Source organism: Suncus etruscus, chromosome 4 (genome assembly GCF_024139225.1).
Source record: "Suncus etruscus isolate mSunEtr1 chromosome 4, mSunEtr1.pri.cur, whole genome shotgun sequence".
In the NCBI taxonomy this organism is placed as follows: domain Eukaryota; kingdom Metazoa; phylum Chordata; class Mammalia; order Eulipotyphla; family Soricidae; genus Suncus; species Suncus etruscus.
In genome coordinates this window covers 145,164,226-145,180,319 of record NC_064851.1, presented here as the reverse complement: position 1 = coordinate 145,180,319, position 16,094 = coordinate 145,164,226, and the positions used below count along the sequence as shown (strand labels likewise).

Sequence of the window (16,094 nt, the reverse complement as noted above, 5' to 3'; positions counted from 1 at the left end):
GCTCAGGGGTTACCCTGGCTAAGCGCTCAGAAATTGCCCCTGGATTGGGGGGGACCATATGGGATGTCGGGAAATCCAACTGCCGTCCTTCCTTGGCTAGCGCTTGCAAGGCAGACACTTTACCTCTAGCACCACCTCTTTGGCCCCTAAATATGTATACTTTATTGATAAAGTATAAAAGAAAAAGCTATATAAAAACTTCATATTTTTGTTTAAGAGAGATTTATTTTTAATGAGAAGCTAGTTTTGGGGATGAGGGTGGAGGTGTTAATACAATATAAAATTATTTGCATGTTGGTAATTATAACCTTTGTATGAGTTGTGTTTTAAAGACTGGGAACTATAAAAATTTATAAGGCACACATGTAAAAAAACATCATTTTATATAGTTCTACAGACCAAGGAGAAAACAGTCTGAATTCCAATTTGTGTGTGTGTGTGTGTGTGTGTGTGTGTGTGTGTGTGTGTGTGTGTGTGCAAAAAGCACAGGTCATATGATGTAGGGTATTCTTAATGATTTTGTTCGTACAGTCTGAGTTCCAATTTGTGTGTGTGTGTGTGTGTGTGTGTGTGTGTGTGTGTGTGTATGCACGCGCGAAAGCACAGATCATATGATGTAGGGTATTCTTAATGATTTTGTTCATTTGATTTGTTTGTTTTTTTGGGGAGGTCACACGTGGTAGCATGCAGGGGAAACTCTTGGCTCTGCACTCAGAAAATATTGTTGGCAGGCTCGAGGATTCATATGTGACTTTGGGGATCGGACCCGGATCGGCCACATGCTTAGCTAACACACTAACCACTATACTGTTTCTCCAGCCACTCTAATGACTTTTAATCTCATTTAAAAACTACTGAAGATAAACAATATTGACAATATTTATTTTTTTGAGAGTGCAAGCTGAGTGGTGGACAAGTGAGAGTTGTCCCTACCTTGTGACAGAGTCATGGTGAGCACAGGCTTCGTGGTGGACTAGGGCTGGCTTCAAAAACAACATAGGTGCCCTAGGTGGCAGAGTTGTGGGAATTGCAGGTCAGCAGCAGACTGCAAGTAGCCCCCAACAGTGATGGAGTTTGCAGCTTATCCATTCATAAGGTCTGAGACCAAGCAGACTAAAGTTCAAGCAGCACAGGATAATCTCTCACCCAGATAAACTCCTCTGACACCATTTTGTCTATGGGAAAAACTGATAGTTACATAAGAAAGAAGCACCCTGAGACCACAAAAATCCAGTACAAACCTACCAAATCTGGTGGATTAAATCTGGAATCATACAAACCATATCAGAACAAATCCCTTGTTTAATATCTCTGGAAAAGAGTTCATAGTAGAAATGGTTAGGATTTTCAACAAGGTCAATGAGACAATGGAATGGACTACCTAAAAGACATAGGAGTATATGAGAACAGAACTGAGAAAAATAAAAACAGAAATGTTACAACTAAAAAACTTGGTAAACTGAATGAATAATTCAGTGGAAGGCCTTACCAGCAGAGTAACAATTACTGAGAACAGAATCAGTGAGCTCATGCTCGCTTCGGCAGCACATATACTAAAATTGGAACGATACAGAGAAGATTAGCATGGCCCCTGCGCAAGGATGACACACAAATTCGTGAAGCGTTCCATAATTTTTTAGGGAAAAATAAAAAGAATCAGTGAGCTCAAAGATGAAGCTGAAACCCTTTAGACAACAAAAATAGGTGGGAAAAAAATCTCATAGTAGACAAAAAAGAAGATGGAGAAAATCACCAAAACAAACAACTGAACTTTGGGAAAATTTTAAAAAAATAGCATAAGAGTCATTGGGGTTCCAGAGAATCAGGAAGAAAACCCATATGAAGAAGAAATAATCAAAGATATCATTGTTAAAAGGCTCCTAGAGCTGGAGTTCATGTGCCCACATCCTGGACACCTAAAGAGTACATGTTTAAGAGACAAAAATAAAAACATCCCAAGGCACAGCCTAGTTATAATGATGAAAAACAACTGAAAATGGCAAGATCAAAAAGAGAAATTACACAAAAAAGCATCCTTAAGAATTACAGCATAGTTATTATAAGTGACATCCAGGACTGAAGGCAGTGGTGAGATATAGTAAAAAATCTCAGCAAATAAATACTTCACCAAGAATACTTCACCCTGCCAGACTCTCATTCAGTTTTGAAGGTACGATATACTACTTCATGAATAAACAATAACTCAGGAACTTTACAGACTGAAAATCAAACTTTAAAAAAGAACTTAAGGGGGTACTTTAAGGCATGACAACTCTCACAATCACAGAAAATGTCTATAAAAAGATGGCACAATACTCTGTAACAATCATCTTTCTCAGTGTCAATGGGCTAACCACACCAATTAAGAGACACAGAATACAAATATCTATGAGAAAATTGAATCCACCATTCTTCTATCTACAACAAACACAATCGAATAGGATCACTTCTTAATAATCAAGGGATGTGTACAATAGGAAGATATTATACTCCAAAAATATATATATATGCACCCAAAGACACACCAGAAAAATACTTAAAATAACTTTTAATTGGAAGAAAAGATATCAGTAGTAACACCACAATCATAATTAAAGGCTTGAACACCATCCATAATCTCTTAATGGATCAGCCAGACTAAAATTCAGTAAGAGTATACTGACTTGGAAGGAAGAAAAGGAAAAGAGCAGATTAGTATATATATATATGGTTTTTAATTTCTCAAAAGCCAAGTTTATATTCTTCTCCAGTATACATGGAAGATTATTCAAGATAAAACACATTCTGTCACAATACATATCTCCATAAAATCAAGAGGATAGAAATTGTATCAATTATCTTTTCAGAAGATTATGTACTAAAAATACAAGTGATCTTACAAACAAGAACAGAGAAATAACTCCACACCTGAAAGTAAAACAGCTCAATACTGAACCACCAGTCGGTCAAAGAGAAAATCAAAGAGGAAATCAAAAGATTCTTGAAAATATATGAGGACAGGACATATCAGAATTTATAGGTACATCAAAAGCAGTATTAAGGGGGAAATGTATAGCTTTGCAAGCAATCATCAGGAAGAATGAAAGCACCTACAAAAATAACTGTACAGCTTAGGTAATTGGAAACCTATAAACAGAATGAGCTGAAAATTTGTAGGAAGAAGGAAATAAAACTTAGAGAAGAATTAATGAACTGGAGCTCAAAACAATAGAACAATCCAAAAAGATCAATGACAGCAATAGTCTGCTCTTTGAAAATATTAGATTGATAAGTCATTAGCAAGACTCACAAAGAGGGAATCTTAATAAACTGTTTCAAAATGACACTATAGAACTTCAAAGGATAATCAGACTACTTTGAGAATCTTTCTGCCACAAAGTAAGAAAAACTAAAAGAAATAGAAAAATTTTTGGACGTCTTTAACCTTGCAAATTTGAAACAAGAGGGCTTAGAATAGAACAAACCTATGATTATTGAGAAAATGGAAATGTTAATCAAAAGGCTTCTCAAAAATAAAAGCCATGGACTAGATGGATTCACAAGTGAATCTTTTAAACCTTAAAAGATAACCTATTGACAATCCTTTTCAAGGTCATCTAAGAAATGTTTTAAGCAGTCTCTATGAAGCTAACATCAGCCTCATAACAAAAGCAGAGACTCTACACAAAAAATAATTATAGGTTAATATCCTTGATGAATATAGATGCAGATATTTTAAACAAAATATTGGCAAATACAATCCATAGTGGGGAAGTTTTGAGGGAGTGCAGTTAGGGCAAAGAAGGAACCACTATGACAATAATAATTTTTAATGACCACTCTGGACAACAACTGAGTGCTGAAAGGAGTCAAGGTGAGATATATAAAACTCCCTCCGTAACTATATTTCAAACCACCATTTAAAAGGAAAATAATAAAAGAGGGAGGGAAAGAGAGAGAGGAGAGAGAGGAGAGAGAAAGGAGAGAGAGGAGACAGAGGAGAGAGGAGAGAAAGGAGAGAGAGGAGACAGAGGAGAGAGGAGAGAAAGGAGACAGAGGAGACAGAGGAGAGAGGAGAGAAAGAGAGGAGAGAGAGGAGAGAGAGAGGAGAGAGAGGAGAGAGAGAGGAGAGAGAGGAGAGAGAGAGGAGAGAGAGGAGAGAGGAGAGAGAGAGGAGAGAGAGGAGAGAGAGAGAAGAGAGAGGAGAGAGAGGAGAGGAGAGAGAGAGGAGAGAGAGGGGAGAGAGAGGAGAGAGAGAAAAGAGAGGGGAGAGAGAAAAGAGAGGGGAGAGAGAAAAGAGAGGGGAGAGAGAAAAGAGGAGCGAGAGAGAAGAGAGAGGAGCGAGAGAGAAGAGAGAGAGAGAGAGAGAGAGAGAGAGAGAGAGAGAGAGAGAGAGAGAGAAGCAAAATGTTTGCCAGAAAGGCAGGTCAGGGAGGAGGAGTCTAGGGGAGGCCTGGGGAGGGTGGGGAGCAAACATTGGTGACAGGAAATGTGCACTGGTGAAGAGATGGGTGTTGGACTTTATATAACTGAAACCCAGTCACGAACAACTTTCTAACTGTCTCACAGTAATGCAAAATTAAAACAAATAAAATTAAAAAAGCCACTATGATCAAAATAAATTTATATTAAAAAATACTCTCACTTAAAAATTTTATTTTCTGATACATCATTTTAGCTGTCATTTAATAGATAAGTAGGAAAAATAGATAAGTAGGAATAACACCTGATCTGTGGAAAACAGTTTAAAAGCTATTTTTCATAGTGATATAGAAAGAAAAACGTTGACTTGAGAATAAAAAATAGATGGAAATGGTAGTTTCAAGTTATAAACTAGGAAATAAACTAATCACTCAGCTTTGTCATTAGATTAATTTTATCTTCATTAGGCTGTTAATTCAGGTGTTAACTGTTGACAGACCCAGCAAAATACTTGTTTGCTTTATTGTTTACATGCTGTGGTTGAGCTTTTTGTTTGTTTCTAATGGCCTTGACTTGTGCTTTTGAGTCCAGTTAAGTTAAACAAGTCAGAAAAATGATACTTGGGGCAAGTTTTAGTTTTGCAAATTTATTCCTGCTTCATCATTAATAATAATCTAAAAACTCAAGAGAAAAATCCATTTCTCACTAATCCTAAAGTTTATAATTTCAGGCAAGACTGTAGCAAATACTGGAAAGTAAAAAACAATTAAAATTTATCTCTTTAAAAACAAACAAACAAAAAACAAACAAAAACCTTTGTTCTCAAATTCAATTACTTTTCTTATTTCTCCATTTCTTCTCAATCTCTTTTGACTCTATTGCTCTTATCATTAATATTTAACCTCATGCACTGCAGTTCTCAAAGTGAAAACAAATCAGATAGGAGTTTGGCATTAGATCATAGGTTGGGATACAGTTTAAGAAAGGGTTCTGTTTCCCAGAACATTTTCTATTAATACTTGTTTTCTGAGTAAGTAGTTTATGTTTTTTCTACTGTCTTTTTCAATTTGTAAAAAAAGAAAGAAGAAAGAAAGAAAGAAAGAAAGAAAGAGAGAGAGAGAAAGAAAGAAAGAAAGAAAGAAAGAGAGAGAGAGAGAGAGAGAGAGAGAGAGAGAGAGAGAGAGAGAAAGAAAGAAAGAAAGAAAGAAAGAAAGAAAGAAAGAAAGAAAGAAAGAAAGAAAGAAAGAAAGAAAGAAAGAAAGAAAGAAAGAAAGAAAGAAAGAAAGAAAGAAAGAAAGAAAGAAAGAAAGAAAGAAAGAAAGAAAGAAAGAAAGAGAAAGACGGCAACTGAAAAGCTTAGAGCAAAACTAAGGGATTGAAAGAGGAAAATAGAGGAGACTGAAACAGGGGTAAGAAAAAGGAGATTTCTGAACAGCCAGGAGTAACACCTGAGCACCACCGGGTGTGACCCAAAAAAACAAAACAAACAAAGAAAAAAAAAACAACAACAACAAAAAAAAGAAAAGTAAAGAAAAAAAAAGAAAAAGAAGGAAAAACTGAGACCACTGCTGATGTGGAGGTAGAGATGAGTATCTCTGGCAAAAGATTAAATGAGCACTCACTTAAGATAAACTTTCCTTTACTTTTCACTTGCCAAGAAACTATAAAAAGCAAATTTTTATGTTGGAGAATAAACCTTGCAAGACTCTCTGTAGGAAGGAATATGTTCAAGATTTACACAGGTCATTCACTTATGAATAAAGATGCTTCTTACATTTTTTTCCTCCTTCCAAATAACTCTTACAATTAAAGCTCTATAACAAAATCTCTTTGATTAAAAAATGCAGTATAAGCTCATCCGGAATGCTTTCTTTTGGGTTTTATTCTTTAATATGTTCACCCTTTTCCTCTACAAATTTTCCCTACAGAAAACAACAATTTGGATCCAGAATTTATATAGAAGGGTCAGAAACCTATGCCACTGGGTTCACTGATTTATTTTTTCCTACATTTTTCCTAGGTGAGCTTATGGGGTGCTGATGGAAATCAATTACTTTTATTCAGGTATTAATGCTGAGAACTACACCTGGGTGGCTGAGCCTATTTATTAGCATGCAGATACTTACTACTTGGCCCTACAAATCCTCCTTAATTACATTTAAAATAAAGTTCAAATGGTTATTTAAATATTATATATGCATATTTATGCTTATATTTTTCTTTAAGGAGTTAAAAAATCTAGAAAAAACTACCTATTGATCTTGACAGCTGAATATATATTCTTTGTGCAAAAATTGAAATCAGGGACATTTAGAAAGGGCCAAGTATTTTGAGATTTACCCTCAAAAGTGTGATAATCAGGGACCAGGCAATAAAACCAAAGAAAATATTTTAGTTTAGGCAAATCTGGCTTATCAGTATGGAAATGTTTTCACAAAGTCTTAAGAACTAGAAATATTAATATGTTATTTACTCGTAATAAAATGCAAATGTAAAATTATTGATCACAATAATTACATAACTGTGGACATTTTTATGTTGGGAGACCATTTTATTTTTTTTAATTACTAAGCCAAACCAATTGATTTAGATGCTTCTTAGAATCTATGTCTATAAATTTTTCCTCTTCATATTTGTTTCTTATAAATTTTCTGTTATTTCTCTTTTCCCCTTCATATGTTTACATATGTAGATATATGCATATTGATTTGCTTTGTTGATTCTTCATAGTAATGCTAAAATCTCCTTCCCACAGTACTTTATAATTAAACTATATACATTAACAGTTACATATTTATAGTATCCTTTTTTCCCCAATATTTAAACAGAACATTTTAGGTAAAGTTTTAGAAAATAGTTGTTTCACTCAGACTTGTTTTTTCTGGTTTGTTTGCTTTTCTCTACTGGTATCTTAAATGAAGACATAATAATACTTAAGCTTCTTTAGGAAGAATCAGAAAGCAAAGAGGCAATTATCATCTTGATTAAAACTGGAATTTGGAATTAGAAATGGCAGGCTCTGGAAGGAGGGTGGAGTTTTCATTAAAAGGCAACAGCAGGGGCTGGAGAGATAGCATGGAGGTAAGGCATTTGTCTTGCATGCAGAAGGACAGTGGTTCGAATCCCGGCATCCCATATGATCCCCTGAGCTTGCCAGGAGCGATTTCTGAGCGTAGAGCCAGGAGTAATCCCTGAGCACTGCAGGGTGTGACCCCCCCAAAAAAACAAACAAACAAAAAACAAAATAAAAATAAAAGGCAACAGCTTAGCCACAGGGCACAGTACAGTATACAGATGACAGTATCTCCTGGTTAATTCGAGGACATCTCTGTCATCTAGTCTGAGGGTACTTCTGGTTTCCAGAGGACCCTAGGTCCAGAGGAAAGTCAGGCTCGAAAACAAAATTAAGGGATTATTTATTTATTTATTGCACAAGGATTTTATGTAGATCTACACATAATTATTCATTTAAAGCACACAACTATAATATGTAAAAAAAATCTCAATGTTTTAAGAAATATGATTTTTTACAGAGAGCTGGGTTTGTAAATACAAATAAAAGGGGATGACTTGGCTTTTTCTGGGGCTCTGAGGAGAGCAAAGTAGGTTTCCAGGGACTGGTTATTTAGTTTACTTTTTTAGGACTATCTGCAGCAATATTTTAGAGTTAAATAGTGAAATATCTGTTCCTTTTAATTTGGCAGCAGCAAAGATCTCAGGGAAAATAAATAAATGAGAAATATTTAATCCCCACCGTGTAATCCCAGGATATGGAAAAATCACTTCTCTTAAATACCTCCCTCTGGCATAATTGACTTTTCATGTGCATTTTAATAATGATATTTCAGCAGGTTGCATGAAGTTTTTTCTTCTGTTGTTGTTGTAAATTATGGTTTGCAAAAAGAAGTGTTATAAATCTAATTACATTTTCACGTATATTAACAAGTCAGCACAATCTTTCAGCATGTTTACCAAGCAATTCCAATATTTACAACTGACCTAATTGGTTGTGGGGTAGAAGCAGAGAACAGTATTTTATTGTCCTGATAGCTGTGCAAGGGACTGAAGACAGCTGCTGAGGTGGAAAGCTTCCCTGTAGCCCTGAAGTATTGCTGGCCTTGAGTTTGCTTTCATCAGTTGTAGAACAAGACAGAAAGTAGGCAGAAAAAAGGGCAATGGGTGCTGAGTGGGTAAGGAAGTGAAATTGGGGGTTAGAGGGATAAAGGAGGATTCTACTGAAAGCATCTCTCTCTCTCTCTCTCTTTCTCTCTCTTTCTATTTTGCAAAGATTTCCCCAGTTATTTTCTTTCACAGAGTCAAAAACTAACTTGATCTTGATGAGGCTGGATGAGAACTGATAATCGAATTAAAGAAAATGGCATATTAAATAAACTTTCTCATATTTGACACCAAATTAAGGACAGATGTATGCAATATTTACTCCAATGTCATGATGGTCTTTTGGAGCCAAATCTGGTTCTAATGTAGGTTAGATAATTATTATATTCTTGTGGCCTTAAAAAATATCTAAATCTGGAAAGAGAGTGCAATCGAAGTGTTCACATAGCTTACCTGGTTTCTATTCCAAACTTTCTTGGTATCCCATATAAACCACCTAGGGAGCAAAAACAAACCAATCAAAAAAAGAACTAAATAAATTGTTTCTATAGGAAAAAGTCCATTTGTTTCATGGGGATACAAGAACCTCCTAGATTCTTACTAAAAGTGAACTCTGCCTGAAGTATTACCACTACTCAGAGTCAATTTATATGACAGTTATCTAAAAACTCTCTTTTCTACAAGTGTAGAATACTAATCAAATTTCAATGGAAAACTGCTTTGAGGTGATTCTCCAGAGCCTGAGAGTTCAGTTTTTTGTGTGGGCAATCCTGTTTGTTATGTCATGATAATTGCTAACATTAATTGAGTGCTTGCTTTTGCCTAAGAACTTTGTCAAGGGTCTATACTTAATTCTGTCATCAGCTTTTAAAGTTGGTGTCACTCGTTTTACAGAGGTGAGATCTTCTGCACTCATGATTGCACAGTGTGGCAGTCACCCAGCAGATTTGGGTCCTGACAATTCATTTTTAGTGTCTCTGCTAAAGTGACAGGATCAGGCGGCTTCTTCCCTTAAGTCTCTCATCTGACATGCCCTATCCTAGCACAGAAAAGGTTTTGAAGAATAATTTTACTTATACTGTTGGCTTTTGTTGATGGTTGCTGAAAAGCATATCTCCTTTCAGTTGATGCCAGAAATCCTCTAAGTAAGGTTTTTTCTTCATAGCTGAACTAATCCTTGAGAAAAAAATTCTTCAGAAAGTCTCAATATTTTAAAATTTCATGAACTTATTTTTTTTTTGTAAGCTTGTTTGTTTTTGCAAATAGTGATTCAAGTAGTCTAAGAGGTGTGAGTGTCTGGGAAAGTTGATGGTCTGATGTAAAACAGAGGGAAGATAATGCAGAACAAAAAGTCAGTGCAATCGACCTCATTTTATTTTTTTGAACAAGGGAAGCCAAATCCTTAGGCCTGGAACAAAATTTTACTTAGAAGGAGTGATTAAGCTGACTGTAATCTGCACCGTCTGTGTGTGTGTGTGTGTGTGTGTGTGTGTGTGTGCGTGTGTGTGTGTGCGCGCGCGCGCCCGCATTTGTATTTTATTTCTAAATCCAAGTAAGTAAGGTTTCATCCCTGCCTTTTAGGAAGTTATATATGATAAAATGGAAGAAAATACTTATTACCTAATAAATATAAATATAAACACTCCATAAAAGATATTTGCCTTCCTGTAATATTTTTTTCTGTTTGCTTGGTTTTATTTGTTTGGTTTGGTTTTAGGTGGGGCTACATATAGATGTGCTCAGGGCTAACCTTGACTCTGAATTCAGGGGTCACTGTTGATGATGGTCTCAAGGGACAGTATGGGGTACCATGGAATAAATCCAGGCTGGCCACATGTAAGGACAGCACCTTACACTCCATCTTCTGTTATTTTAAGAACAACCTCCTCATCTTACTACTCAGTTAAAGCAATGAAAATTTCTATATTTACAAATCCTAATTTCAACTTTTCTTTATACACTCCCACACAGATTAACTAAGACATTAAAAATGATACTCTATCCTTTCTTTATTATAGTTTCAGTGAGTTTAATAGGTTATATACAGAGGGGCAGACAATGGTAATGGAACAGGGATGGTGTTACTCAACATTTTTTTATAAGGTCTGGAGACATTTTGTCTTTTATTTTAAAAGGAAATAATTACTATTTGTTCATCTTTAAAATCATTTATTCAACGTATACTTGATACTATTTCTTTTCAGAAATATATTTGACTTTAACTAGAAAAGAAATATTTAGAAAGAGGATGCAAAGAAAATGTATTTATTTATTCAAAGAAAGTTACATGCCTATTCATTCCAAATTTTTATTCTACTATTTTCTGTCTGCTCTCTCTCATTTGCTTTTAAAACTCAGTTCATTGTGCTTAAAATTATCTCCAATAAAACAGTGGATAGGGCATTTACTTGTACATAGCAGAACAAGATTCGATCCCAGCATCCCATATAGTCCCATGAGCCTGCCAAGTGTGACTTCTGACCCAGGAGCCAGGAGTAACACCTGAATGCAACTGGGTGTGAACCAAGAACCAAACCAATCAAACAAGAATATATCATTTTGATATGTGTTTGTCCATTTATCCTTGCCCTTTTTTGACCATTTATTTTTATTAGAAATCTTAATAGGAGCTGGAGCGGTTGTGCTAGCAGCGAGCAGTAAGCATTTGCCTTGCATGTGCTAACCTAAGACAGACAGGTTCAATCTCCAGGCATCCCATATGGTCCCTCAAGCCAGGAGCGATTTCTGAGCTTATAGCCAGGAGTAACCCCTGAACATCAACGGGTGTGACCCAAAAGGAAAAAAAAAAAGAAATCTTAGTAATCATCAAAAACTGAACAATATCTAAGTATCTAAGTATAAATATTCTTCATTAATAATTTGATAATTATATTAATACAAATTAATAATAATAGTACATAATAATAAGTTCTTTGATCATTTGAAATATATAGGTATTTATTAAACTTCATGACCAACCTACTCATACAAATGACTCAGTTTTTTTGTTTTGTTTTGTTTTGTTTTGTTTTGTTTTGTTTTGGCTTTGGTTTTTTTCGGTCACACCGGCACCACTCAAATTTTTCTCTTGATTCTGTGCTCAGAAATCACTGCTGGCAGGCTTTGTGGGCCATATGAAAGGAATCCCGAGGATTGCACCCTGGTCGGCCGCGTGCAACACAAATGCCCTACCCATTGTGCTTTCTCTATGGCCCCTATCAGTGACTCCTATGTGTTCAAATATATTACTGATGAAAATAAAGAAAAAATGTTTAGCAGAAACTGTTAATGTGACTGTTGACATCAGTGGTCGGCAACCTTTATTTTCAACTGAGCCAAAACTCGCCAAAACCACGATTGAAATTTATTTTGAGAGCCACACAGGGCACGCACTGACAGAGGCTAGGAGCAGAGTCCTGACTCCTGGAGCGGCCGCCCGACACACAGAAGAGCCAAATTAAAAGTGTAAAGAGCAACATGTGGCTCGTGAGCAGCAGGTTGCCGACCACTGCTTCTAGGATGATATTTGTGAACCATATAATCTTTTTTTTTTTTGGCTTTGGCTTTGGCTTTTTGGGCCACTTCAGTGATGCTCAGTGGATACTCCTGGCTATGCACTCAAAAATCGCTCCTAACTTGGGGGACCATATGAGACGCCAGGATATTGAACTGCGGTCGATCCTAGGTTAGCACTGTGCAAGACAAACGTCCTACTGCATACACCACCGCTCAAGCCCCAAGCCCTATAATCTTTAGAGTTCGGTAATGACATTGATTGGGAAAGAGAAAATAAAATGTATTAAGGTTTCTGATATCACTAAATAAAAAGGCCTAAAGTATATGCCTAGCATGCACAAGACACTTGATCTTGAGCATTGAAGTCATCTTCTGACCACTACCTGATATTATCCTCTTGGCTCCTGTCACCTTTAGGGAAGCCAACAAGCCAAAGTAATTAAATAAATGATTAAACAAAAGAATGCAGTGATGGTATAACATCTTCCTTATTCATAGATTTCACAAAAAATATAGTGTGAAGAAAATTTATGTGAACAAGTATTTAGATCTCCTATATAGACTATAAGAGTGGAATCAAGTATACACATTCAGAAGGCATTTTTTTAAGTGCTGAAATGACTAGAGAAATCTTTATTAAGAATTATTCCACTTATAATCTAGGTAAATAACAGTGTTTAGATATCAGTTTTACTGGTTCTATATCTCTTATCGATAATTTTATATCAACCTAGTTTATAGATACCTACTTCTTATAATACTGCAGCAGGCTGTCTGATTATATATTATTAAGTCAAAAATAATATTAACATCTGAAATTAACATAATCTGAATATAATCTAAAATCAGTTGTACTGAGGTGAATAATTACAGAGAAGAGACAGAAAGTAGTAAACAATTACAGAGCAAGTTAAGTAAGTAGACCTCTTAGCTCTCCTAAAGAGAGACCTATGAAAGTTTTATAATAAAAAAGTAGAGGATAGAAAATACAACAGGTAGGGTGATTGCATTATACACAGATGGCTTGTATTTTTATAATTTATAAACCAATATAATATATTGGTTTATATTTCTAGCATCTCATAGGGTTCTCTGAGCACAGAACCAAAAATAAGCCCTGAGTACTTTGAAGTGTGCCTCCCCAAAGAAAATCAAAACAAAAATCAATTGAGGGGCTAGATAAATAGTAAATGATTTACATGTGAACAATCTCTGTTAAATTCCATGAATATTGGCAAGTGTGATTCCTGAGCACAGATATGGGAGTAAGGTCTGAGTACTAATAGAGAAAAAATGAGAAACTAGAGAAAAAAAAAAGAAAAAAATGAAACTAAGGCTAAGGAGGCACCAGGAGTAGCAAAAATTCATTTTTATTTATCAGACATTTTGGTATAGATTAACTTTAACATCCTGAATAGGACAAGAAAATATTTATGTCTTTGTTGTATGAACCTTTTATTTAAGAACATAGAATTTAAATAAATAGGACTAGTGCTCATTTATTTAGCAATATATATTTAGCTACAGTCTATTAAATAGACTCTGTGTAAGTAGTATGAGGTCCTAGCTTCTATTTTTGAAATTGATTTTCTAAGAAAAATACAGACAGAAGGAATGAAATGAAATATTGGGGTATAAATTTACAAGCTAATGATTTATCACTTTAATTAATCAGAATAGGAGATAGTAGTTTCTGAAATTACCAGAAAAGGTTGGCTATAGGGATTACATCTTTATAAACATCAAGCCCAGGATCAGAGAGTAAGGTACTTTCTTTCATGTGTTCCTCCCAATTTTGATCCTCTTTACCAAGTAATCCAAGTGATCCCTCCAAGTGATCCCTAAATATAGCACCAGGGGTGAACATTGAATATTGCTGAGTTTGGTTCAAAATAATTTGAGCTTATTGTCAGAAAAACTGCATAATGTAGTAATGTGACTATAACATGTAATGCATAATGAAACTATAATACTATAAACACTTCAGCAATGAATCACAAATAACACAAAGGCATGTATTAATAACCCACATTCTGTATTCTTTTTCTAATGATGCCTACTATTAGCCTATCTAGTTTATTTTGGTAATCTGGTTGATCAAAAGTACAATTGGATTGCACTTATTATAGCTGAAGTTATTTTTTTCTCAATACATTCAGACTCCAATGTGATAGACAAACACTATTATTTTTATACTCGACGGGAACAGTATTACTCACTAATACTATCCTATACTAACATCACTTAAGCCAGGGGTCTCAAACTCAATTTACCTAGGGGCTGCAGGAGGCAAAGTCAGGGTGAGGCAGGGACACATAAGGGATTTCACAAAAAAAAGTCCTCAAAGGTCATTATTAATATTTTTAATTATTTCTTCTGAACATGAATAGAACATTGAGTGAAGATCATGAACATTTCTTCTGAACATGGCATCTTTTGCCTATTCCTTGCTGCCAGAGACTTGACAGCGCTTCTTCTCACAAATCTGAACTACATTTGGCTTTAGAGAGGAAGCAGTTGAGACCCTCAGTGTGGCTTGAAGATGATCATCATTAAGTCTAGACCTGTACTTTCACTTATTGAAGTTCAATGTGGAGAATAACTTTACACACAAATATGTGCTCCCAAAAAGGCACATGGTGCGCTTGAACATTTGGGAAAGCTCAGGGAAGCTGGGAGGCAATTCTCTCAAAAATTGCCCATGCATGTCTGCTTTTCCACTAATCTCCCTGAACTTGGCTTTGAGATCAGAGTTGCATTGCAGGTCAATGAGCTCCATTTGAAGCACAGGAAGGACATCTTACACATCAAAGGAAAAGGGGTCCACAAAAATTTGGAAAGTGGCTCTGTCTTTGTGAAGTCTGCAAATCTGTGATCAAATTCCTTTCTAGCTTAAAAATAGCATCAACATATTTCTCACCATTGAATGATATGCCTGCATCCAAAAGTTCCTTGCATGCTGGGAAATTGCAAAGGTTTGTCTGAGAGAGCTGGAATTTCCTTAATACAAATTTTGTGGAGAATGCTCTCATGTTGTCATAGGCAGCACTGATAAGCTACCCCAGGCCTTGTAACATCTTTTTTAGTACATTCAGCTTATGTGTGATGCCAGCAAGAAAAGCTAAGTCCACGAGCCATTTGTGATCACTCAACTCAGAAACAGCATTCCCATCCTTCTCCATGAATGTGTTCACTTCTTCTCTCAACTCAAAAAATCTTTACAGGACATTTCCCCTGCTGAGCCAATGCACCTTGGTGAAATAGAGCACATCTTCATATTCTGTCTCCATTTCCTCTAAAAAAGCATGGAACTTCCTGTGCTTTAAGCCTCTGGATCTGATTTGGTTGATGCATTTCACAACAACAGACATCACATTGTCACACGGCAGGCATTTACTGCAAAGGGCCTGCTGATGGATAATGCAGTGAAGAGAAATGGCTTTCTCTACACCCTCCTCTTCAAGGTTTTTTTTGAACAAGTGCCACCAGTCCATTTTTCTTCCCTGTCATCGATGGTGCTCCATCAGTTATTATTCCAACAAACCTCTTCCATGGCAAACCTGCATTCTCAATGGCATCACACAGATGCCTAAATATCTCATTAGCGGTGGTCTGGCCATGCATTAGAATTATTATGAGCAGCTCCTCTGTCAATTCAAAATTGCAATCAACACCACGGACATAAATTGTGAGCTGCACAGTGTCTGTTATATCTGTGCCCTCGTCAAGAGCAACTGAGAATGCATCAAAACATTTGGCTTTCTCACACTGTTGATGATAAATGTCACTTGACATGTCAGAAATGCGCTTTGCCACACAGTGTTGGCAGAAAGGCTGATTTTGCTAAACTGATCTTTCTTTTCCAGATAGATAATACTTGCAGCCTGTAACATGCATTTTTCAACAAACTCTCCTTCTGTGAATGGTTTCCCTGCCTTAGCAATCATCTCACTAACCATGTAACTAGCTTTGACTGATGCAACATTCTCTTTGGTTGCTTTCTTGAAGAAATCTTGTTGCCTCATTAGACATGCTTTAAGACTGGCAACCCGCTTGGC

The 16,094-nt window shown here is 35.9% G+C and overlaps 1 non-coding gene across 1 annotated transcript; it reads left to right on the top strand.

Moving 5' to 3' along the window:
- The first annotated feature begins 1,529 nt into the window (after window positions 1-1,529).
- Window positions 1,530-1,636, top strand: LOC126008340 (U6 spliceosomal RNA). Its single transcript, XR_007495675.1, has one exon. It is a non-coding gene; the product is annotated as a U6 spliceosomal RNA (small nuclear RNA).
- The last annotated feature ends 14,458 nt before the right edge of the window (window positions 1,637-16,094 follow it).